Consider the following 25,466-nt stretch of genomic DNA (forward strand, 5'->3'; position numbering starts at 1 on the left):
AAAACCCTCCAAAGATGAAAACAAAAAGAAACAAATAAGGACTAGGAAAAGTATCTCTATTTTTATAATAGCATATATAAGTATGCACTTTAGAATGCCCTGTGGGACTGCATAACTCTGTAATCATAAAACTCCCTTAGCCCCAACTGTGATTGAATGTGAGTAAATAGATAAAGATGCTTGTTAGTTCCGGGACACTAGATAAGATCTGTATCAGCCATAATTATTCAACTCTTTGTTGAAAACTGATGTTCCCAGACACCGATATCTATAGAACAATCTACAAAACATCTGCTGACCATCAGTACACCTCAGGCTAATTAACATACAAATGTAAGACCACTAACCTTTGTTCCCTCTTCTGTAAATTTCGCCTGTTAACTTCCTTGCAACCCACTATAAAAAGAGCCTTGGACTCTGGACTGATTGCCTCTCTAAGCTACTTTGCTTTGGGAGTGCCGTCTGGCCAGACTAAGGTCTGTTTTACTTTCCAACTTGTCGGTGTGTTCCTTCCCGGGTGCTCCTCGGAGCGTTTGGTAAGGCCCTTGGTCTTACATTCTGGAGGCAACCGCTGGGATCCCTGGGTGTGCTTCACTACAGTCAGCTCCTCAGAGTGTTTGGTAAGGACAGCGGTCTTACAGCCCATAATCAAATCAGTGAGTTTGGGAAAATGCTGTGATTTTGGAATCATGTCACAATCAGAAAATGAAATTTTAAAGTTATTAGAGTACTCTCAATGATATAAAAATTAGGAAACATGATATTTCAGTGGATTTGACAATAAACAATATGAAAGCAATTCTTTAAAGACTTGCAAAAATGATATTGAATCAGTGACAAATTCAATCATTTTGTGATTTTAATTAATTGACTTTATTTTTGTTAGTCTATTAATATGAACACCTGTTCTTTTCTGATTAGGTTTCAACTGTAATTTATTTTGAAATAACAGTTTAGGCCTATTGTTTATTAGGAGGCCACAGAGTTTTGTTTTATTCTAGTATTGGGAGTATTGTATCAATTTATATAAATATAATTTCAAGTAGTAAAATTATACATATGAAGCCAAGCAATGAAGCACATCTAGTATATGTCCCAAATTATTTTATATTTTACTTTTGTTATTTAACTGTATCATTATACAGCTGACTATAAGTTTCTGAAGGACATTTCAAACTATAATGAATATGTACTCTGTACCAAAGACTCGGGAATCATAACATGCTTAATTTATAATTAAAAATTCATTTTATTTCTAGAGTCTTTTATCAGAAAGAATTAATTGAAATTTCAGAGGAGAAAGTGAATTTAAGACTGAAATCCATAAGTGCTACTATTAAGAAGTTTCTGTAACGTGGTAGGTACTTTAGAAATATCCATTGGGTGAACCAATTGCATAATCAAGGTAAAACACTATAATTATACAATAAGTTGTATCAGTTTCAATTGATAAAAATTATATTTTATGTGGTATAATAATTTAAAAATTAAAGCTGTCAAACATCTGTCCATAAATATGTATAACTTACTTGCTATTTAAAATTAAAATTTGATAACCAGTTAAGAATCGGTGTCCTATTTTTACTTTAAGATACCCCTCTTTAAAAAGTTACTAATCTTTTTATACTTTTCTAAGTAATTGGCTATCAAAGGGTTTTAAAATGTAAATCTCAACTGCTTGAGATTCAACACCATAAAATGGCACACACCATAACTTCAGGTTGAAAGGTTCATAAGAATTTTGAAAAATGAAATATATCACTTAAAGTATAATTTGCAGAAGGTATGAGGTAGTAAAGGTAGAATGCTGCTTGATTAAGCACTCATTCCATACTAAATAAGGAGCTGGCAATGGTCCAGCTTCTGGCAACTCAAGTAAGACTTCAACCCTATTAGAAGTTCAGTTATGCATCTCAGCTCCCCAGACATATCTCAGAGCAACATTCATACACTAGAATAAATGCAGGTAAAAATAACTTATGCCACTGGGCCGGATTCTGCAAACTTCTTCGCAAAAACAAATCCTGATATCTTTTTATGAGCCAAAATAAAGATGTCTTATACCATTCTAATGAGTATGAATTTAAATGGTATTCCTCCAGGAAGCTTTTTTATATTTCTTATTGTAAGAAACAGAACTTGGTTAGCATCATCTCTGAATCTATGGAGACTTTTCTATATAAAATCTAATTTCATATGGCATCTTCCATTTTGATCCATGCTGAGTACTTACAAATGAAAATTTCTGGGCATTGAAATAAAATAAAGCCTTTTATTTATCACTTCACAAGTGAAATTATGAATAAAGCAGATGAGAGTTCTTCAAAAGATAACAAAGCATATACAAATACTTCTTGAGTAACTAATGCTTTCCATATATTCTCCTATATCATAAATTTACTACTTTTAATTAAAAAATTAAGCCATGGTGTGTCAGATATTCTTGAAGGGGCAGAGGATATACTAGTAAGATAAGTTCAAATGTTTCATGAACAGGGAAAAGGTAAAATGGCAGAAGAGAAACAATTTTTAAAATCAACATTTGATGATTTTGCATAGAGGAAGTATGGATGTTCTGGCAACACCTACCAAAGATACTGAAATTGATCTGAAAGGGATATGGGAGGCTTTCTATAATAAAGTAATATAGACACTGAACTTGAAAAGTGAGTAGAACATTGTTCTGGACAATGAAAACTCACATATATGAAAAATAAGAAGAGACAGCATGGCAAATTCAAGTGTTTACAAAATTTCATAAACACATTAAGATGGGAGAAATCAGACTTTATAAAAGCATAGGAAATTGATATTCAATTTCATGCTTATCTACTGACTAATAAACAGTGTTCAGCCCTTACTTTAGGGTTGCCATACCCTACTGTATGCTTTTGCTAAAGAAGAAAAAAATGAGCTGTCTCATTTGTATTAATCAATTAATAATGGACAATTGAATGATACAAAAGAAATATATATGTATATAAACACATTCATATATGTTTATTAATTAAATTATAATATTTATTAACTAGATTTTTGTCCCTTTGACTATATTTTTCTTTAGTAAATTTCATGACTTATCTTTCATGGTCAGACTTTATGGCTAAATTTTTCTATAAGAGTTATAATTCATATTTGGAGATATTTTCATTCTCTAGTTGCTCTTCAGAGAATATTATGAAAATTTGGGAGATAGCTTAAAAGCTTGCTACTTTTATGTGACAATGGATACGACCAGATATGGTTTCCAGCACTGTTTAACTATTGCACCATTTCAATCATTCACACTAAGCTTCATGACATATGCCACCCAATGTCTCCCCTCTTACTCTTAAACCTGTCCTTAGGAGGAAATTTACACTGTGAAAATTAACTAATGACTCTTCTCTCCCTTCAGGTGGCATGCCTCCTTTTTACTCCCAAAACATTTGACAATGATGACACCTGATTTTATGTTTTTGTTTCTTTGTTTGTTTCTTATTTTGGATACTTATCAGGAAGCCTCTACTGTTCATCCATGCAGATAGTTCAAAGTAGCAAGCCAGAAGAGTTTCTGACAACCTATCACTACACACAAAGAAATATCCCATGCTATATTGCATTTTCTTATTATAACTTTCATAAATTATCTAGGACACTGGCTTGATTTAAGCCTGCTTTCTAAATAATAGCTGGTAACTCTTCATGTTCACAGGAAATTTATATTCACAGAGCCAGCAGAAAAGAAAACTCCCACTTCTTTATCCCTAGTCTCAGCTTTTGTCAAAGAATACACTTAAAAATATTTTCTTTAGTAATTTGGTCAGTAAAGATCAATGCGATGAATGAAAAAAGCATTCATTCATCAATTTTTAGTGCATATTTATCATTTACATAATATATAAAACAGTTTTTAGAAGGCTCTGTCTTCTGTGAATGCTTGGAACAGTGTTATTGTAACCTGATTTTCAACAAAATCATTGTTTTACACATAGCAAGGCTTGTATTTACACAGAGATCTAAAATAGTCATTTGTTTTGCAAAATGGCACCAGACTCTGTCCTATGCACTAGGGATTAAATGGTAAATTTAAAAATACATAGTTTCGCCCTCAGGGAGCTTACCTTCTAGTGGGAGAACAGAAAACAAATAAATACAAGTACCAATGAAATATCAAATACAGGAAAGTTCTATGAAGAAAAAAATTATTAAATTATTATTTAGAGTAAATATGTTAGATTCTAGTGAAAGTTTGAAAAGTTTGAAGACTTAAGATTTCCCATTGATTTTAGTAATGTATAAGTCCTTAGGTAACTTTAATAAAAGCAATTTTAGTAGCATATTGAGAATCCAAGTTTGACAGGAAGTTGTTCTACAGTGAATAGAAGTGATGATGTAAAGAAACACAGAAATACTCTGGAGGAAGGAAGCAATGGGGCAAGGCACTTAGCTAAAGAGAAAAAATTTCTTCCCCTAGATGAAAAATACAGTATCTCAGGTGTTTCAATACAAATGATAAATACACAATTACAAACAATGGTGCAGAAATGGTAGAAAATAATTGTGAGAACAAAGTCCTCAAGTAAATGATAAAGAATAAATTCAGCTGGTTAAATGGTGGAATCAGTGTTAGGTGGAGAATTCATCCTTTTTAATAGAAAAAAGATAGAGTACATGGTTCAAAAAATAAGCACGTGGGACCAGGGATTTAGCTCAGTGATGCCGCCGCCTGCCTCACAAGTGCAAGGTCCCGAGTTCGATCCCCGGTACCAAACCCACCCCCCCCAAAATGTAAGCAGGTTTGTGTATACTTGTAGCATTTGTGATATGGTGATAACACTACTTGTCTCTGTGAAATTGGAAGGAAATGATTAATTGCTTCTTGGTGATTGAGGATGTTTGAAGCATGAAGAATGACCGTTCAGCTCCTTGCATTCCTCAAAAGCAGATTTTGAAACAAGGACTTGGTCATCTTTTTTTTTTGAGAGTTGATTCCAAGAAGCACAAATGAGAAAACAGATAAAGAGCAACAAATCTATGTCAACATTATACCTTTAAACTTACAGAATTTCAATCATGTCTAAAGTAATTTAGCATATATATATGTATATTTATATGTATATATAATACATATATTCCAGATTTACTCCAAGATATAATGGCATAGATTTATTTGCTTGTCTTTCAAAATCTCTATTCACCAAATATGCATTTTTAAAAGTTAGCAAAAATAATAAGCTATTAACTGACATAGAATGTTCATAATTTGAACTCAACAGGCATTTATTTGGAAGTCTGCCAAAGTTCGTAGCTTTGATTTGAAGAAAACCAAGGCAAGAAAAAAAATTCATCTCTTATCAACCTGAAAAAATTTGTCTCCTAATTTTCGTTTTTCTCAATCAGCTGCTAAAGGCACTCATTTTCATCTCCTTGATTAGATGCTATAGTGACTGATTACTGGGTTTAATAGTTCTTTTTTTTTTTTTTTTAAAGTATAACATCCATTTTATTAGTTTATTCCCTCTGCCCGGAGAAGACTTTTCTTCAGTCCATTAAAACTCAGGTCCTTACATGGGCTTTGATGGGGGTCGTGGGGCAGCACCAGCAGGTCTAAATCGGGGCGGAGGTGTTCGGTCCTTCCGGGCTTCACGAGATCGATTCCTGACCACCTTGCTGTGAATGGCACAACTCACACAGTAATGCTACTTCACATAGAGCTTGGCGGTGGCCTCTACTATGTTTCGAATGACGAACTTCTTAATGGCCTTATCCTTGGGCACACACCGGGCTCAGTTCATGCAACGAATAGGCTGTACGTGGCCGTGGCCCTTTTTAGCACGACCGTTGTTGTTGCTTCTTTTTTTGGTCATCTTGGAAGGGAGGGCCCGAAAGAGCTTAATAGTTCTTTTTAACGAAACATTGTTATTTGCTTTTCTATGATTACCTTAAAACACCACATATTACCCATTAGTTTTTTTCCTATTTCTTTGCTCACATGGTTAGTTCTCTTATGTATTTATAATTTCTTTTTTCTTTTTCTTTTTTTTTTTTTTTGGTACCGGGGATCGAACTTGTGACCTTGTGCTTGCAAGGCAGGTGGCGGAACCACTGAGCTAAATCCCAGGCTCTAATTTCTTCAAATATTATAGCTCTACCCTCTAAGTCTCTGATGTCTGCCAACCCATTCTGGTTTTCCAAAGCAATCATATTCAGCATTCCTTCACCATTTACTTAAGTTTATGTCAAATACAGCTTGGGCCTTAAAACTTCTATTAATGAGCTGCAGAAATAATAGAATAATAGAAGGATACCTATTTTTATTAAAATATATATAATGTTACTTCTCCCTGATACTAACATTTTTCTATTTAGGGTAATATTAGTACATCACATTTTTTACCATATTGATATGGAGGCTTGTAAAGTAGGTAGAAGTGATATTGTTCTTATTTTCAGAAGAAAATGCAGGTCTTGAGGAATATACAGCAAAAGCCATTTGCTTACTACTACTAAGTCTTTCCATGAGACCATAATAATAATCTAAATGACTATAATAATGATTTCCTTTGAATAACTTAAACAATTATTATTTGATATTTTTTGAGAGTATTAAGTATGCTGGATACATGCGGGCTTTCTATGATACAGTTCTTCACTGTTTTGAGGAAAGTTTTTGGAAAACTCATCTAAATAATAAACTTATATACTAATGATGATTTTTCTAATTATAACAGCTATATTTTGAGTAAATGTAAGCATACTGAAAATTTGATGTTTTGTGGCTCTTCAGTCTCCAGTTAAAATTCAAATGGCTACTACTTGTATCTTTTTTAATTGAACTCTGTGATTGATATTTACACAGTAAATAGCATTTTACAGAAAGTGCAGACTTGCAGCACAGTTAGCGATTGTGCAAAATCCTCTACATGGTCTGTAATATAAGTGAATTTTTAGTAATAACTTATGGGTTTGAAGAATAATTTATAGACTGTCATTCTTCCAATTGTCAAATCTGACTCTCAAAGCAGTGCTGCTTGGTGGATAAGCAAATATCAAAGTATTAAACATGAAGTGACTGAAGTTGTGAAAGTTCTGTTAATTTGCCTAAGGTTGGAGGAGGGGTATGAAGATATGACAAACAAGAAGTAAATTTCTGACCCATAGATTTGGTGCTTTTCTATCGTAACTAACTAACTTTGTAATTGGAAGGAATTTCCATGTTAATTAATTCTGCATCTCTAGCTTTTCAGTTGATTAATATAACCCTAGATGAAATATAAGTCTTGCCCTTTCCTACTCTGAGCCTTTCCATATATTAAAATAAATCATTTAGAAACTTGCTTTATTTTCTTCAGCATTTAATTTCTTAGTATTAATTGGTTTCAATGAACTGTAATATGTCATATTTTTTCTTGACACAGTATTGTTAAATCTTATTTTTATCTATCCTCTTCCAATTTCCCTTCTCCATACTTTTCCTCCTAATGCTCTCCTAGTTCTCCTTCCTCTTCTTTTCCCTCTTTCACTATACATCATAATACTCTTAGTATTGGAATCTAGTTAAGCTGTGATTACTTCCTTAAACATAAGCTGTGAATTTGTTTCTCTTGTAAATCTTTTAAGCCTGAATTGTCTCTTATTCAAGTTTTGATTTAAGAGAAAATATTAGTAGTTCTAAAAGAAAGAAAAATGACAATTGAAACATTTTGCTTTAGTAAATAGAAGTCATCAAAGTATACCAAGCACACAATAAAGCATGTAAAACACAAGATTTATTAATTTTCACAAAGTAAATACAAACACACATATAACTAATATGTAGGAGAATTTTAACATCATAAAAAATGACAAGATTTGAATCAAATCATATTGACTCTGTGATTCAGTGTGAGGAGAATGTAACAATTCAAATATATTCAACCTTCTAATTAAAAATTGCAGAGCATTCTAGTAGTTTATGTATTCATTGAAACCTTTCAAGACTTTTCCATAGATTTCTTTCTACAAGTCTTCCACATCTTTTATTAAACTTATCTTTGGCCAGCATAGTTCCCCTTTCCCTTGCCGGGAGTGCCCAAGAGGCTGGGGTAGCAGCCCCCCTGGCGCTGGCCTAGGCACTTCCTCTGCCCACAGCTTTAATAACACCTGCCCTGGCACCCTCACCCCGTTCTGACTTTTACCCCCAAAAACCTGTCCTCCTCCTCCTTCACCCACTCTTAAAGACTGTGAAGGCCTCTATCCGGGGCTGTTCCCTCCCTCTGCTTGCCCTTTGCCTGTTCTCCTTCCCTCCCAAGCCAGGTGCACAGCCTGGCCCCTGCCCCCTCTCGCTCCATTCTTGCCCCTGCAGTCCAGCTCCACCTGCCCTGGCTGCTTCCTCTCGGTGATATTTTTTTTCTACTCCAAAACAGACTGGAAAGGGAACAAAATAAAGTGAAATCGAATAAAAAAAAAAAGAAAATAATTTGAAAAAATTTGATGGAGTTTTTTTTGTAAAGGGTGTATTTTAAACTAATATTATTTTTAATTATTTGTAGTATCTAAAATTACACTTGATTTTTTTCTAATCTTTTTCCATTTAGTTTATTGGTACATTATAGGTATACAGTATGGTTACATTCATCATTGGGATCTTGTACCTTTACATGATGTCTCTTGATTCTTATTTTTCCCCATTCCCCTGCCCTCCCTTCACCCCCTCCATCCTTCCCTATTTACAAAGACTTTGTTTCCATGTTTTTCCTTTTCTCATATTTTTTCTATTCATGTTGCTTTAAGCTGTGATTTCCTTTGAATTTTTCACTTCATCTAATTTCAGATTTAAGGGTTGCAACTGTTTATACTTTAATATCTATTTCTATAGAGTATACAGGGATGACTCCTTTTTCATTCTTGATTTGAATAATATGTGGCTTTTACTTTTCTCTGTCATTCTACCTAGATATTTATCAATACTACTTATATTCTCAAAGGGGAAAACTTTTTATTTAAAAAAATCATTAAAATTTTGTTGATGGGAAACATTTTCTATTTGAATTTAATTTTGTTATTTGTTTTTCTTTAGTTACTTCATTTTACATTATCCTGTAAAATTCTTGTGATGAATATGCAGATCCTAATTTTCCAGCCTTTTTTTTTTGCATTTAACATGGAAAAATTTCTTTATATGCCAATTGAGAGGTTCATCCTACACTGTGTGTGTGTGTGTGTGTACTGGGGATCGAATTTAGGACCTTGCGCTTGCCAGACAGGCGGTGGCGCCACTGAGCTAACTCCTGGCCCAATCCCACACATTTGAAAAAAGATTTATTGATGTATAATTGACACAAAATAAACTGTGCAACTTTTTGGGGGGGGGAGGGTTATAAAAGCCCTTTTATAAAGCCATTTTTAAACAAAACAGAAAAATGTTTACAAAAGAAAAAAAAAGATACAGAAAAAGAATAACTTGCTTCAAATGTCCCCAAAGAGAAAAATAAAGGGGACAATGCCAACATGCTCAACAATAAGGGGTTCTCTTTCTTATTTTTTAATACAAAGTACAAGCAAAGGATACACATACTTAAAACAAAGTTCAGGAGCAGACACGCAGTCCTGGAAACCTTCAACAAAAGTAATGCAGGAGTTTGGTTTTTCTTTGTCTATGCAGATACATACAGAGATGGATATGTAAAAATTAAGTATCACAAAAGACCATCACACGTTTCTACCAATATATATTGCATCTATAATTCACAAACATGGTCAACAAAATCATGTTCACTTCAACCCTATTTCATTTAAATTAAAGAAAAACCTTTTAAATAAAGTGGTTACATTCAAACTTTAACTTCCTTAGTATCATGCTGCAGATTCCAACACTGTCAAGGTAATGCAAGAATGCCCAACCCTCTGGTGTCTGATCATGTATCCAGCGACATTGTAATATAAGGAAAGGGATGCCCGGTCTCGGCTACGGACTAATTCATACGATTAAGCAGGTTCCTTTTACCCTTCCTGCTCAGAACATAAAAGATTAAGGACTAAAATCAAGGAGGACTGGGAGTTTTCGAGCTGGCAAAATGAAAAGTCTAAAACACAAATCAAGGCAAACAATTACTGAGAACTTGGCTGCTGTTTAACCTGGCAAGTTTTAGTCCCTCCTAAGCCTTGCAGGAATTAGGTGTAGAAGGTTTGTTGCTACACGTTCATGGTAAACAAACTAAGTAGAGCTCTTATTTACAAATCTTGTAACAAATACTTCTGGAGGAAAAGAAGAAAAGAATTCACTAATTTCCAGAAGACAAAGGTTTAATTGTCAGACGTATACAAACACACTCATACGCACACCCACACAATACTCCAGAGGTTTTTATACATGTTATTTTAGGGCAAAGCTGAGTACTATACCTCCACACCCCATCAAAAAAGGAACAACCAAAAAAGAAAAAAAAGTCCCAGTTTTAACCCCCCCTCCATAATCTAGAAAACCCCCCTCACCCATGTACAAAGTGCCTTCACAGCAGTGGCGTCCTGCCAGCCACACGGCGCGTGCTCCCACAGATGTCCCCCATCGGCCACTCCGTTGGCATGGCAACAGGCAGGTATTCGGGATTTTCCCCAATAGTGGTTATTACAGTTAGCACTACTGTGAGTTTCGTGAATCAGGCTTTGAACAAAAGTGTAGGTTACAGATTTGATATTCAAACAGAATCATGTATGAGTTTATGTAAGACAAAGGGAAAATGAGGTGAGACAGAAAACTAAGCGATAGACTGCTTAATGTCCCAATATTCAAACAATAAACCAACCCTCCATTTTCACATAGACTCAGCTTCATCCACAGAGAAGAGGACAATGCTGTACCCTTGGGAGCAACCAGTTTATTTTCCCCGATCTTTGGCAGGAAATATGTATTACTTGTTAAGCATCTCAGTCTAAACTCTATAATGACCACGGCCCAAGTTTCTTCCTTTCCAAAATCTTAAAGTGAGTTTTTTCCTTTTCGGGTTTTTGACTGCTGATGTAGGCAAAGAAAGAACAGTTCAAACTGGCTCTCAGTCTTTACAAGATCCAGCATCTAAAACAGCTTCTAAACTGAGACCGATGCTCATGGAAGATGTGGGTAGTGAGGAAGAACAAGAAGAGGATGAGGCACCATTCCAGGAGAAAGATTCCGGCAGTGTGCAACTTTAAAATGTTCAATAGGGTACTTTTTTTTGGTACTGAGGATTGAACCCAGGGCCCTTCACACTGAACTAGGTCTCCAGCTCTTTTAAAGTTTATTTTTGAGTCAGGGTCTTGCTAAATAGCTAAGTTGTCCAGGCTGGTCATGAACTTGTGATCTTCCTGCTTCAATCTCCCAGAGAGCTGGGAACAATTTTTAATATGTATATATTCATGTAATTATCAACACAGTCAAAATAATGAACATATCTGTTATCTGCCAAAATTTTGATGTAACTGTGACTGTCCTGTCTCTTTTTACAATAGTATTATTAATATAGTTTTAAACATTTGGCCAACTTGCCATTTGGTTTCTATTTTGAGACCCTTTTTATATGGCTCTGTTTCTCCTTTGTGTCTTTTTTTGTGTTTACTGCATTTTTTATTAGTCAATTTAACTTCTCTTTTTTATGTGGCAGTTTAAAATCATGTCTACACATACAACTTACATCAAGAGAGGAAGGTTATGGCACTTGTATGCATTCTGCCAAGTCTAGGGACTTCCCTGTGGTCAACAGAATATGGTTGTGATATTTCATTTCCTAGGCTGAAGTGCCAACCAATTGCCATTATCCATTGCTACCAGTAGGTGGCACCATTTTGACCTCCAGGCCAGCGCTCTTCTAGCATTCCCGAAATTCTCTGTTCCCATCAGGTATTATTTCCGTTCCTATGGTAGAACTTTCCGGAGCAATAGAAATTAACTGCAACCCAGTAACGAACCTTCTCGAGTTTGTCTATTCTAGGTAATTCTTAATTTATTCTTAGTTTGGAAACAAATTTGTACTTTATATTGAATTGTGTTTATAGTTTATTTTTTTCATTTTGCCTTTCAGCGTTGAAAACATCCTGCTCTATTATTAACAGTTTTTGGTGAATTCTGTAGGGATGCAGCCATTTTGAAATAACCCGGAAAGGTAATTTGTCTTTACTTTTCGGAGGGTTCTGATTTTGCATGCTAACTTATATTTGATATAGATTCCAAATATATATCTAACTAATAAAAGATTTTTAGACATTTTTTGAGACAAGGTCTCGCTATTGTAGTTCGGACTGGCCTCGAACTGGAGATGATCCTCCTGCCTCAGCCTCCCCGAGTGCTGGGATTACAGGTCTGGGCCACCATGCCCAGCAAATTTTAAATTTTCAATAGCTGGACAGGTGTAGTGCCACACTCCTCTAATCCCAGCTACTGGAGATGATGAGGCAAGAGAGTCGCAGGTCTATGCAAGCCTGGGCAATTTAGTGAGACCCTGGGCCGGGGATTTAGCTCAGTGGCGCCGCCGCCTGCCTTTCAAGCACAAGGTCCTGAGTTTGATCCCGGTATAAAAAAAAAAAAAAGAGGGTAGGGGAATCAGGATTTAGCCTAGTGGTTGAGCATAATATGGGGCGGCTGTGGGTTCAGTTTATATATGCATTAAAAATTTAAATACATTCACGTGAAAAACAGAATTACTAGTTGTTATAATTGTTTATCTGATGCTAATGTTGGAGAGGATGAGAACTTAAGAGAAAACTCTTGCTTAAAAATTGAAGTGACTCTTTTGTGTTACTTATAAAAAATATTTTATGTCTACAGTACTATATTTATACAATATGAAATAATATCCTGCTTTGGAAAGCATGTTTTACTGATAAAATGATTTACATAAATAGAGTGTATATCAGAACCAATTCAGTAACAAGAAATAGAACATAAGTGAAAGTAACCATAATTTATGCATATATGTACCTAATATGTGTGTGGGGGGGTTTGGTACTGGAGATCGAACTCAGGACCATGTGCTTGTGAGGCAGGCACACTGAGCTAAATCCCCAGCCCAATATATAGTATTTTTGATAGTCAATTATGAAATATACTCTTTAACAAATGATCTTGCTAAAATGCATGTATGATATATAACATTGACAGTATAAAATACTATATGATTAGTAGAAATTAAATACTCTATCACTTTTATCCATTGATATCAGATTTGGGAAGGAATAGGAAATGATTCTGGTTTTAGAAATTAATTTTGTATTTTTAAATAATATTTTAAATTTTCCAACCCTTTTCCATAATAATTGCCTTTCTATGACTGTTTTTGACAGTGCTTATCTAATATATATAATACATAAAATGCAACTATTTTTAGTAGAATATATGCTTATACTCTAATTACTATATATACAGTATTATATACACAGTCAGGTATATCTTTAATAATTACAGACGATATCTCCAAGATATACTGTTGGTAAAAAAAGAAGCAAATTATAATTTATTCATGTGTTCAGATGTACATTTATATTATTAATGTAAATAATATAGTTTTGTTAAATTACGCACTGCTAATCACTGTTCTGTGGAAGGATATATATATATATATATATATATATATATATATAATGGGAGGACTTTACACTGTTAACACCTTATTTGTAATTAATAAAGGAAAACACAAATCACATGACACTGTATCATTGCTCTTTTGGATGATCTTTTGTTTTTCAGTATAGTATAGTACAAGTAAGAAGTTGTATATGAAGCCAGAATTAAAACAGAGTTAGAAAAGAATAAGAAAAATGTATAAATTAATTTATGTGGAGAAATAATTTAATTTAGTTGTGAATCATTTATAAGAAGTTGACCTCTAATTAGTCATGGAAGTCATTAAATTGGAGGCCATAAGAAAAATTATCACAAAGAATGATCTTTTTATTGTTTAGTAAGATTAAATGTCAAATGCAAGCTAGAGTTTTTCTACTATTAATGATCCTCTATTGTCATGATATCAGAAAAAATGACAACAAGGATCAGGGTTAAAATCATCTCAGTTTTATCTTAACAATATTTGTGGGAAAAATGTGAAATTATAACCTTCTTGTGTAAGATGTTACATCTTAAAGTCTGTATAAAATGTTTATAAAGAGTTGCAATTCTCAGAGAAATGTGTTCAGGGATTTAACTGTCTGGAATCCAGCAATCTTAACTAATGTGATTATCAATTCTTATTTATATCTGTAGACTGCTTTCAGATATTCTGGAAACATAAAAATAAAATCTCTGAATAAAGGTCAATTCTTTTCTTCCTTTTTAATCATTATGCATTTTTTTTCCAATTTTCCAGCCAGGGCTATGAACTCAGTAAAGTATTGAATAGAAATGGTAATAGTAGTAGGCATTCTTATCTCATTCCTAGCCTCAGGCTATGGTTTTGAATATTGCATCACTGATTATGATATTTGCTATAGTTTTTTAAAAATCAAAACTGGATGTTAAATTTACCAAATGGTTCTCTGTATTTAAAATAGTGATGTGGTTTCTGTCTTTTATTTGTTAAAAATGATTATATTTAGTATGCTAAATCATTAAGACTTTATTCTTGGATTAAACCCAATATGTTCATGGGATGTCTTAATTGAAAGTATCTTAGGATTGATTCCAATTGTTCAAACATAAGGACTGTTTTTCTCATATTTCAGGGTGCATATCTACCATTTATTTTCCTTTATTAAAATGGCCTTATGAGTTTAGTGTAAAGTATGTATAGAATCTCACTTAGTAATTATAGAGTGAGTTTTCAGTTTTTTAACCTGTGGAACAGGTTTTATATGATTGATATTATTCCTTTCTGGAATTTATGAAAAGTTTATAAGATGAAGCATTACAAAATGGAAACTTTGTAGGAAGTGTTTTTATGAAATAAATTAAAATCTTTAGGATAATTGAGATTTTTCTGAATGTCTTATTTTATTGAGCTGTTTCTTTCTAGGATTTTATTATTTTGTATAACTTAATATATTAAGCTTTCTTTTCAGTGGAATTGATAATGTATGTCTTTAATTTGCTGTTAATTTTCTTGGGATTTATGTTTATAACTTTTTCAAAAAAAAACTAAACTAAGTTTCAGATTTGTGGATCTTAACTTTATTTTTTCCCCTGAGTTTCTTAAACTTATACTAATTTTGTTTTATTTTGATTAGTCTTATGGTTTAAATGGACCCTTACGTTTCCAAATTTTGATGTGGTTTATCAGATCTTTAATTTTCAGGATTTGTTCTTTTGATTTTAATGATAAAATTGTTTCATTAAGTTGATATTTTGGTGGGTCCTACCTATTTTTAACAACTTTATATAAGTAGAGTTGAAATAAAGTCAGCTTTAAAATAATGTGAATTTTGAGATATCTATGTAGTTGTGAAACCATTCCCAGAATTAAGATAATGAATATGTTTATTGACTACCCAGATTTCCTTGCATACCTTCAGATTTCTCCCCTTTCAGTACTCCACAAGCCCTTCCCCATTTCCCATGGTGTTAATTTTTTATATAATTTTTGTGTTCACATACACTTTCATTTTTTCTTGATAAATATCAAGGCATGGAATAGCTAGTTCACATTATTCATATATTTAAGATTATTTTTAGAAAATTTCAAAGTGTAATGTGATTATGCAATATTCTACCCTAATCCAAGTGTATGGGTGGCCATAGTTGTGCATCCTTACTAGCAGTTGGTAAGGCTAGTGTTTTGAATTGTAAACCTGTGACTGATGTGTAGTAGAATCTCAGTGCCATTCTAACTTGTGTGTGGAATCAATCAAATCATTGTTCTTTCTGTCCCAGATATCCTCAGTAAGTGAAGATAATGATTTACTTTTCTGATGCTAATCTTTTCCTTTCCTTCCTATTTTATTTTGGACCTATGGTTTTGTTTTATCATATGCAGACATTTTTATGTGAAGTACTGTAAAAGTAATTAGTGCTTCAGTGTGATTTTAGTTTTCTCTAAGGAGCATTTTCTTTTCCCTCAGGGATGCAGTTAGGATAGATACAGTTGATAGCATTATAATTATTTGTTGTGTCTTTGGAAATTGGGTCTCAGGTTTTGAGAGTAGTTTTGTACTTCAGGTTTATACTGATAGACAATAGCCCCTCTACTGATGTCAAATTCATCCCTGGGTTGTTTGTTTTTGTTTGGTTTTGGTTTTTTTGAAGAAATGAAGTATGTAATGCAGGTTGGCCTTGAATTCACTATGTAGCCCAGGTTGGCCTTGAACTCAAGGGGATTCTCCTGATTCAGCCTCCTGAGTGCTGGGATTACAAGTGTATGTTGCCACACCTGACTACCTGGGTGTTTTTTTTTGTTTGTTTTTTTTTTTGAGATCCTTTCTGCCAGGGTGGGCCTTAAACCCAATCTGTGTCTCCTGAGCTGATGAGCCCACTGAAACTCCGAAAAAGCTGAATAGCTTTTTCAGTTACACAGTTTTCCTAAGCATTTTTGGTTCTCAGTCATTTTTGAATTAGCAAAAGGTTTGCAAGATGACAGGGAGTGCCAATTTTGGGATTTATCCCTTGAGCTTCAGTTCTAACTGTTCTAGTCTCTTTAAATGCTTGCTTCCTTGGCTTTATGGTACCTTCAAACAATGTGTTCAGTATCTAAAGACTAGTTTTTCTCAGCATAATGGTTCAGCTGAAATGGCTACTTTACCATAACTGAAAGTTCAGCTCCACACATAACTATGTTTTCAATTATGTTTTAGTTTTCATTGATTTTCCTCCTATAGTTAGTTAATCCAATATTTTTTGTCAATACTCTTAAAGTATGTTTTAAGGCAAATAATCTTCCTGAGGAATATATTTTTTTCTGTCATCTTTTGTGTACTATAACCTGATTATTTTATTGTCTGCTTAAATAATTGTTTTATTTTCTGCATGTGCTAGATATTCACACAGGTATATTCTTGAGGTAGAGCATTAATTCATTTATCATTGCAATAACAAAATATTTGAGTCTGGGTACTTTATGAAGGAAAAAACTTTTATTAGCTTCTATTTTTAGGAACTGAAAGCCCATGATTAGTTGGTCTCATGAATTTGGTCTCGGGTGATGGGCATAATGGTTGATGACTTCATGGCAGTGGCATACGTGAGAGGGAGAGATCACATGGTAAGACAGGAATCCCCACCTCTTAAAGGTTCCACAATTTGTAACACTCCTATACCCGACACCAAGCTTCTAACACATCATTCCCTAGGGATACAGTGAAGCTGTTTCTAAACCATTGCAAGCCTAGCAGAAAACTGGTAAGTAAATGTGGAGTGTAATAGAGAAGATAAGTTTTGTAGTAACTTTTTATACTGCAGTAATAACTAGAATTTTACCTGTACTTATGTATATTATGTTTACTGGTTACTCTAGGGCAATGATGGCAAACCTTTTAGAGCTTTCAATGATACAAACAGCCCCCTGAGGCCTGTGTGCCATAGGTTTGCCATCACAGCTCTAGGGTTTGACATATGGATCTTTTACTTATCTCAGTCTACTAATAGTTAAAGTAGTGTTGCTTTATGTATATGAAACTTCATAAGAAGATAAATCCATTCCTTCTCCCTTTACTTTTTTCTCTTCTCAAATATTTTGTGTAAATATTCTTTCTTGAAAGCAACTTATGCTGATTAAATTTAATTTATTTTGCCAATTAATTGTTCTAAATTAAGTATATTTTTGTCTAGTTGCAAGAAACTTAAGCTTAAATTTGGTAAATTTTTCAAATTATATATTTTACATCTAAAATATTTATCATATTTCCTTCGAAGACTCAACTTGTTAAAAAGAAGTAATAGGAAAAGGATAGTCCTTTGAATTTATCCATATTTCCCAATTCACTGCCCTATTCTCTTCAAGTAGCTTTTCATCAAGGGTTTTTTTTCCCCTTAAGTCTGAAGGATTTCCTGTATGATTGTGTATTACTTTGGGGATGGGGATGGATTTTCTCAAGTATGTTTCTCTGTGTCCTATCTCACTTTAAGTTTGCAAAGATAGTTGGAGGATAAAGAATTCTGGGTTGATTGTTTTATTTTTTTCTTTCAGTATTAGAAAGTTACTGATTCATTTTAACTGTTTCTCCAAGGAATCTTTGGAAAGTGCAAGCATCAGTTATCATTCTCAGTAGGTAATGTGCTTTATTTTTCCTAAGCATTCCATGGGCATACAATTGTATACACAACTAATGTTCTTTATATTTTACACAGATATTCAATATATAGCTTATAAACACAATACTTTAAAACTATAATAGCTATTTTATCAATCCATTTTTTCATTTATATGAATAAAGAAAATTTTGTCAACAGCAGAAAATAAAGCAAAAGTAAAATAGTAGGTCTCATTAAAAATGTTTTGCAAAAGCTGAAATATGCAATTTTTTATTTCTTAATCAAATATATAAATATCTGCAATGCACTTTCCCAAGCACATTGTCAGAACAGTTTGTTAATTTGATGCAAATTTTGACTTGCATGAGAAATTATATGAGAACAGATAAAATTTTTGTCAAGCAGTAATGAAGTGATATATACTAAAGGTGAAAATATTTTATATTTACAGTAATTATTTAATATTCAATAGCATTCAAGTATGGCAAGTGCATTCTATATTTGAAATTATTTATATAAATATAGTAATATTGCAATAAATTATGAGGCAATATGTAATATGTGTATAAAATAAAAATGTATATGTATAAACTTAACATATAACAGTTTTGGTATTTCAAATATTTATGAAATTATAGACTATTTAACAAATAAATTATGCATCAAACAATTCTGAAAATAAATGAAAACCATCCAAATGAAAACAAGAACAATCTATATTTACCTTACAATAGTAAGGGATATACCCATTATCTTATTTATCTTATTTTTGGCAGGGGTGTAAAGATAGATAAATTGGAAAACTGTATAGTAGGCCAAATGGAAGGCCTTGGGGATACCTTGATAGTAGATTGTACTAGGAACTGGATATTTTATATGAGTGATTAGATATTTGGTTTCTTGCACTCAGTCCTAAGTTAGAAATAAGGACTGAAATTAAGAATGTTGGGAGTTACTGATCAGGTCCTTGCTGCTTGAGGCTGATTTCTGTAGAACTAGTGGTTTGGCTTCATGGGCTTGTTGCTGTATAGGCCATTATTATATATGGCCTGTTCATTTGGTTTGTATATTGATGCTTATGGTACACACAAAGATAAATATATATAGCAAATTAATATATTTAATGTAATTGGTAATTATGACATTTTACATAAGTAGCAAGCTATTCTTACATCAAATTATTGAGAGCAAAAAAATGGTACTGGGTTACGGGAAATTAAATTTGCATTTTTAAACAAATTTTAAATTTTTCCTCCCATTTATAAATGGTAATTTTCCTTCTGGGAGTATAGTTAACAAAGCTATTTACAAATATGTGTAAAAGTTTGGTTAATAACTGAAAAAGGTCTGTTTTTAAATTTTTAAATAAATTTATTATGTTCATACAATGAGACTATAATTATTGTATACTTGCAAAGCTTATGTTCAATTCAAATTAATGGTAAAAAAATTTATTTCACATGCATGTGTATGTATATCAATACATCAGTGAATATTTATGTGTAAATTTATTCATATGAACACTTCACTGATAATTATGTTTACCTCTGTGAAATGCTTTGATCTAAAGTTTTGGAAATTTTACACTGTGTACACGGCAAAATTATAACTAGAAGAAAATCAGTCACATGAAGGGTTATCACTAATGATAGTTTGAAATATTTCCCTTTTTAAGTGCAGACCAGAGGATGTATAGTGCTTAAAGATAGAGCTAGAAATGAGACAAGAAAGATACAATCAGAAAAATATACACAAGTTTTGTGGAAAGAAAATTTAATTGTGATCTACTTAAAGAAGGGGATCTCTGGTTAGTAAATGAGATCAATAAACTAGAAGCCATGAGTGAACTTATCACAAAGATTTCTCTTTTTATTTTTCCTTGGGTAAAATGATAGTTTACCATCACATTTATTTTATATTCTAGAGCATCTCTTAATATAATGTCAGAAAAAAAGTGACAAAAATAATCAGGATTATAAGTATCTCAAAGACTATCTGATAAGTATACTAAAAAAGCCTTACAGGATATAACCTTGTTCTATAGGATTTTTGTTCCATTTCTTAAAATATGCAGAAAAAGCTTTGTAAGAGTTGCTGTTGTCAGAAAAATATGTTTAAACTGTGTGATATCCATCAATCTTGATAAATTCACTTATCAATTGTAATAGATTAGCTAGAAATTGTTTTGTGATAATCTGGAAACATGCAGTCTGTGAATAAAAGTGGCTTAATTTCTTTCTTTCCAATCTTTTCCTTTTCTTTCTTTTTCTTGGTTTATGGCCTTGGCTATGACCTCCAAAGAATATTGAATATATGTGGTAGTAAGTAGGCCTTCTTAGTCTCTTCTAATCTCAGTTGGAGGGGAAGGTTTTCAGTATTTCAACAATAGGTATGCTACAGTTTTCTGTTTTCAAAAGAATTATAAATCAGTAGGAAATTGTGTGAAGTGTCTTTATTGTGATAGTGATGTGATTTTACTCATTTCTTTGCTATAGTGGTTTGATATAAAAATGATAAGACAAGGCAAAAATTCTTTCTTGGGTGTAACATTGTGTCCACACAGTATTAGAGATGAAGTATCTTTTGTTTGTAAACTTATTTAACATTTTATTAATTTTCCTTGTTTATACATGAGATATATAATGATACTCTTTATGTATATCATCCTTATCAGTTTGATATGAATTTATAGGAGTCTCATAAAACATATTGGGTTTGTTGTGACTCTTATTTTACCGTGGAATTAGTTGTGCAAGATTGGAGTTATGTTTCTCAGTTATATGGAGTACATCAGGAATATAGGCACCAGGACACGGAGTTCATTTGTAAGAAGATTCTCAACATGGGTATATTTTATCTAGAAAATGTAGGAATACTATAATTTCCTAGTTACCTGATACTTATTCTTCTTTTCATAATTTCATCATTTCATGTAATTTCAAATTTCCTGGGCAAAATTTGATTATAATGTGTGTGTGTGTGTGTGTGTGTGTGTGTGTGTGTGTGTGTGAGATCCACAGGGATAAGCCCCTCTGTATTCCAGTTGTTATTGTTGATGATGGTGTTGGTGCTGATGCTGCTGTTGTCCTTGTTCTTATTTGATCACTCTTGCTTGTGTTTATAACCTTTGTACCCTTTTCAAAAACAAAAACGCTCTACTATTATAAACCATTAAATTTTTATTTCAAGTTTTGGTTTATATTCCTGCCTTTATTTTCCAATTTTGTGAAGCATAATATCAAATCTCAAATTTTCAGGATTTTCTCTTTTAATGCTCTATGTTTTCCATTATGCCCATTTTTGATGGATCTGTACAATTGAGCTTGTAATTAATTTGCAGTAAACTGTATAACTGTAAAATAAATAGCATAGGTTTTGAGATATGTATTTATAAAACTGTCATCACAATCAGGATAATGCAAATGTCCAACTCCTATCACCACCTTTCCTTGTATTTCTTCTTCCTGATCTGCCCAAGCCATTCCACCATTCACGTGCTATGAACATTCTTGTTCAGAACTTTGTATAAACATATACACTGAGCTTTTTGTTTGCTTTGTTGTGGTTTTGAAAAACACCAAGAAAGGGACTGACTGCATTATATGAGAGATGTATATTTAATTTTTTGTAGGACACTCAGCAGTGTCTTGGAATGTCATTGTACTATTTTATGTCCTACTGGCATTATGAATTACAATTGCTCTACATCCTTGCTGGCCTTTGTTCTTAGTATCTTTTTTTTTTTTTTGGTACCAGGGATAGAACTCAGGACCTTGCATTTTCGAGGCAGGGGGCACGACCACTGAGTTAAACCCCTGGCTCTGTTCTTAGTACTTTTATTTGTAGCTTTCCAATCTGTGTGCATATCTCATTATCACTCTAAATTGCATGGTCGCAGCTTTTTCTGACCCGGGTATCTCTAATAAATGGAGAATATAGATCACAAGCCCGAAGCTAACCCTTCCCTATTATATTTTGTGTATGTGTAGTTATTTTATTGTATTCTTCATTTCCTGTATGAAAAACTTGAGGAATAATTGGTAGCTCTGAGTGATTTTATGTTCATTTTGAGAACTTTTTTTCTTTTTCTTTTTTCTTGTTTTTCTTTGGGAGGTGGGATAAAGTATTCATCTCATCATATCAGTACTTTTGAAGCTGGATGTCACGTTTTATGAAGAATTTCCTATGTCTAGTTCATATCAGCACTAAGGAAATGGTCCACTGGGGATACCATGTCAAACTTTGGGTCCTTTTCTGAATTCTCTGCAGGCCCTGAGCCCTGTCCCCTGCGTTGAAGAGACCGCTGGACTCTTAGGTCAACTGTTTAATTTTTCAGTTGAAACTTTCTCTTTTTAATTATTTATTTTGTCTCTTAATTTTATTGGTATATGTTTTCATTACATAAAAATTGCATTTGTTTTGGAGGATATATATATATATGTATATTTATAGTCTTGATCATTTTTGATACTCTTGCCACCATCCTTCCCCCTTCCTATAAGCTCCTTCCCCACCTCCAAAAAGCCAGCTAAACTTTCTACTTACCAGCTTGGCTTCTCAATCATTTCCTTTAAATTAGTAATATACTTGAGGGAAAAAGCATACAAAAGTCGGGTCTTACCACTCTTCTACTTGAGATCTATTCTCCTCATATGCATGCTTCCTTGGGTTTATGGTACCTTCAAACAGTACGTTTAATATCTTTCAGCTTTCATAGATTTTCAGGAGGACAGTTGGATAAAAATATGTGGTTTAACAATTTAATGGAATTAGACAGTTCCATAAATGCTATTTTTTGAAGTGTGCTTTTGTTTTTAGTTGTTTCTCCTATAGCCAATTATTCTAGTATGTGTATCAATAAGGTAAAATATTATTTTGGAAATAACCTACCCAAGCAGTGGAACGTTAGTGCCATTACATGTTTAATATACTCTAGTTAAATGTTGTTCATTGATTGCCTAATGTTTCTTTAGTTCCAAACATATGCCATGTATGGATTATGTGGTAGAGGTACATTGTGGAAGTATAGTTTAATGAACAATGAACAAGAAGATATTGAATATATTATAGATGATATGACCTTTGGTAATTTCTTATGCAGCAATATTAAACCAAATATTGTTTACATCACTTTGTGTTATGTTCAGTCTTTGATCTAGGAACTGATATATGATTACTTTACTATTCTTAGTTTATTTCTAAGTATAACTTCACAACAGTATAATTACATTTATTTCCCCTTTCACTTATTTACTTTTTGCCATATATATTTAAATGCTTTATTAAAAGCTTAATTATCATTTATAATTCATACCTGCCTTATAATTTTGGCAAAGGAATAAAGACACATTAAATGCAGTAATCTTAATCTTATAGTTTGATGAATTTTGCATATCTTTCTTTTTACAATTCTACTTACATTTTTGTTTCGAGTGTTGTTTCTTTTAATGAAATAAAAGAAAACAGATTTTTACTATTTCTCCAAATATTTTTCCTTTTAGTCTTTTTCAATCTTTCCTGGAATTCCCAGTTTTTATCAGGTGTTATTTTCATTCAATAAGAACTTCCTTTTGCAGTATTTATATTACAGGTCGGCCAGCAACAAATTGTTTCAGGTTTATCTGGCCATGTCTTATTTTACTGTCAGTTAGAAAGGGTAGTTTCACTGGATTAGTTCTGGCTTGAATGTTTTCTCTTTTATTGAAAAGATATTTTCACTGGTTCTCTGTGGGTTCTGTTGAGACAGTAGCACCTATTAAATCATATATATTAGGTATCTATTTATTGCAATTTTTAGTTGGCATACATTTATTCTCTGATATTCTTTGTACTACATATAAATATCACATACCATTACTAATTTTATTTAAAACTTGTGACAGTTAACTGATCATGTCAACTTGAGTAAGAAACACCCAACTAATTGCAAATCAGCAATTGGAACAACAAATCATTTTGATATTTTGTGTATAAATGTGCTTTATTTTAATTCATATATAATTTGTGTAGACATGTCTGTATACTCATGTATTAATAAGAAAAACATATTTTGGCATTTTATTTTTCATTGTGAGCAATTTTTAATTTTGCTTTGATTTTTCTCTTGCCAATCTAATAAGTTACCATGGACTCTTGACTTATGAACTCGATCAGTTCCCAAGGGCTGGTTGTAGCTCAAGTTGGTTGTAAATCAATACAGCTGAGATCTAGATGTTTACCTAGGTACACACTATAGATAGCAAGAGACAGATGAATCTTCCATTAACCTAATTAACCCAAGTTGTTCATGTGTCAGGCCGGTCGTAACTTGAGGGTTCACTGTATGTAATTACTTTTTGTCTCCAGGATATGAAGTAAGGATTTCCCTGTCATTGCTAATATTGACTGTATTGATTTTTAGTTGATCTTGGCAAGAATTGTTCAATTCTCTAACCTATTATGAAAAAAATTAGATTTATGAATTTTCTCAGTAATTATTAAGAATATATCTCACTGATATCATTTCATTTTCATTTTCTTCTTTCCTAAAGTTCCTATCTGTCTGCTTACATTATACATCTGCTCTTGCATTTTGTCTACTTTTTCCATTCCAGCTCTCAGTGTATTAATCATAATTATTTTAAATTTCTAGTCTTTAAGTTCAAAAATATATGTCATACCAGAGTCTTGTATTGATGCTTTATATGCTTTATCTCTTCAAACTGGTTATTTCAAAAAAAAAATGTTGGCCTTTTAGAATGCCTTGTGATTCTTCATTGCAAATCTATCATAATGTACTAGGTAAAAGAACTAAGGTTAAGTAGGCCCTTAATTTAAAGATTCCTGTCTTATCTGGTGGAGCATTAGACTGTTTACTATTTGCTCTAACAGTAGGTGTCATGGGCCAAAATTTCCCTCAGTGTCCTTGTTTTTCATCTCCTTATTTGTCTGTAAGTTTTCCTAGAGACTTTTAAATAAGGTCTGAAATATATAGTTCTTTGTTTTGTAATACTTTTAGCTCTATCTACAGCAGTGGACTTCTGCTGCTAGGTAAGCTGTACCTGTCTTTCCACTTTTGAGGGAGCATTTCTTCCTGTAACTTCCATTCTCTGATGGATTGATTAGGAAGAGCTGATTTTCAGTTTGCTCAGCTCTTTTCTTGTTGGGAGGATGAGAATGACAACTTCTAAGCTCCTTATATGATGGAGAAAAACTGAAGTTTTTATTGTTTCATCTCTATAAATTTTTAGTGTTGAATTACAGATCTTTATCCAGTGTCTTGAGGTATATTTTCAAATTGTAAATTTCCTGGATTTCTATTCTACATTTACTGATAAAAATGTCCATTTGGAGCATATATTGGCACTTATTTTACTTTATA

At 32.8% G+C, this 25,466-nt stretch overlaps 1 long non-coding RNA gene and 1 pseudogene across 3 annotated transcripts in view; one reads left to right on the forward strand and one right to left on the reverse strand.

Moving 5' to 3' along the window:
• The first annotated feature begins 445 nt into the window (after positions 1–445).
• Positions 446–25,466, forward strand: part of LOC110344475 (uncharacterized) — a 63,907-nt gene continuing 38,886 nt past the window's right edge. For all 3 annotated transcript variants that reach the window (XR_015444092.1, XR_015444093.1, XR_015444094.1), the window contains exons 1-3: positions 446–620; positions 1,260–1,357; positions 12,018–12,098. This is a non-coding gene — a long non-coding RNA (uncharacterized LOC110344475). The remainder of the gene's footprint in view (positions 621–1,259; positions 1,358–12,017; positions 12,099–25,466) is intronic.
• LOC110344471 (small ribosomal subunit protein eS26 pseudogene) lies at positions 5,450–5,864 on the reverse strand (annotated as a pseudogene).

Source organism: Heterocephalus glaber, unplaced genomic scaffold, assembly GCF_053883595.1.
Source record: "Heterocephalus glaber isolate CG9 unplaced genomic scaffold, H.glaber_assembly_v1.0 deba00001594, whole genome shotgun sequence".
NCBI classification, from domain to species: domain Eukaryota; kingdom Metazoa; phylum Chordata; class Mammalia; order Rodentia; family Bathyergidae; genus Heterocephalus; species Heterocephalus glaber.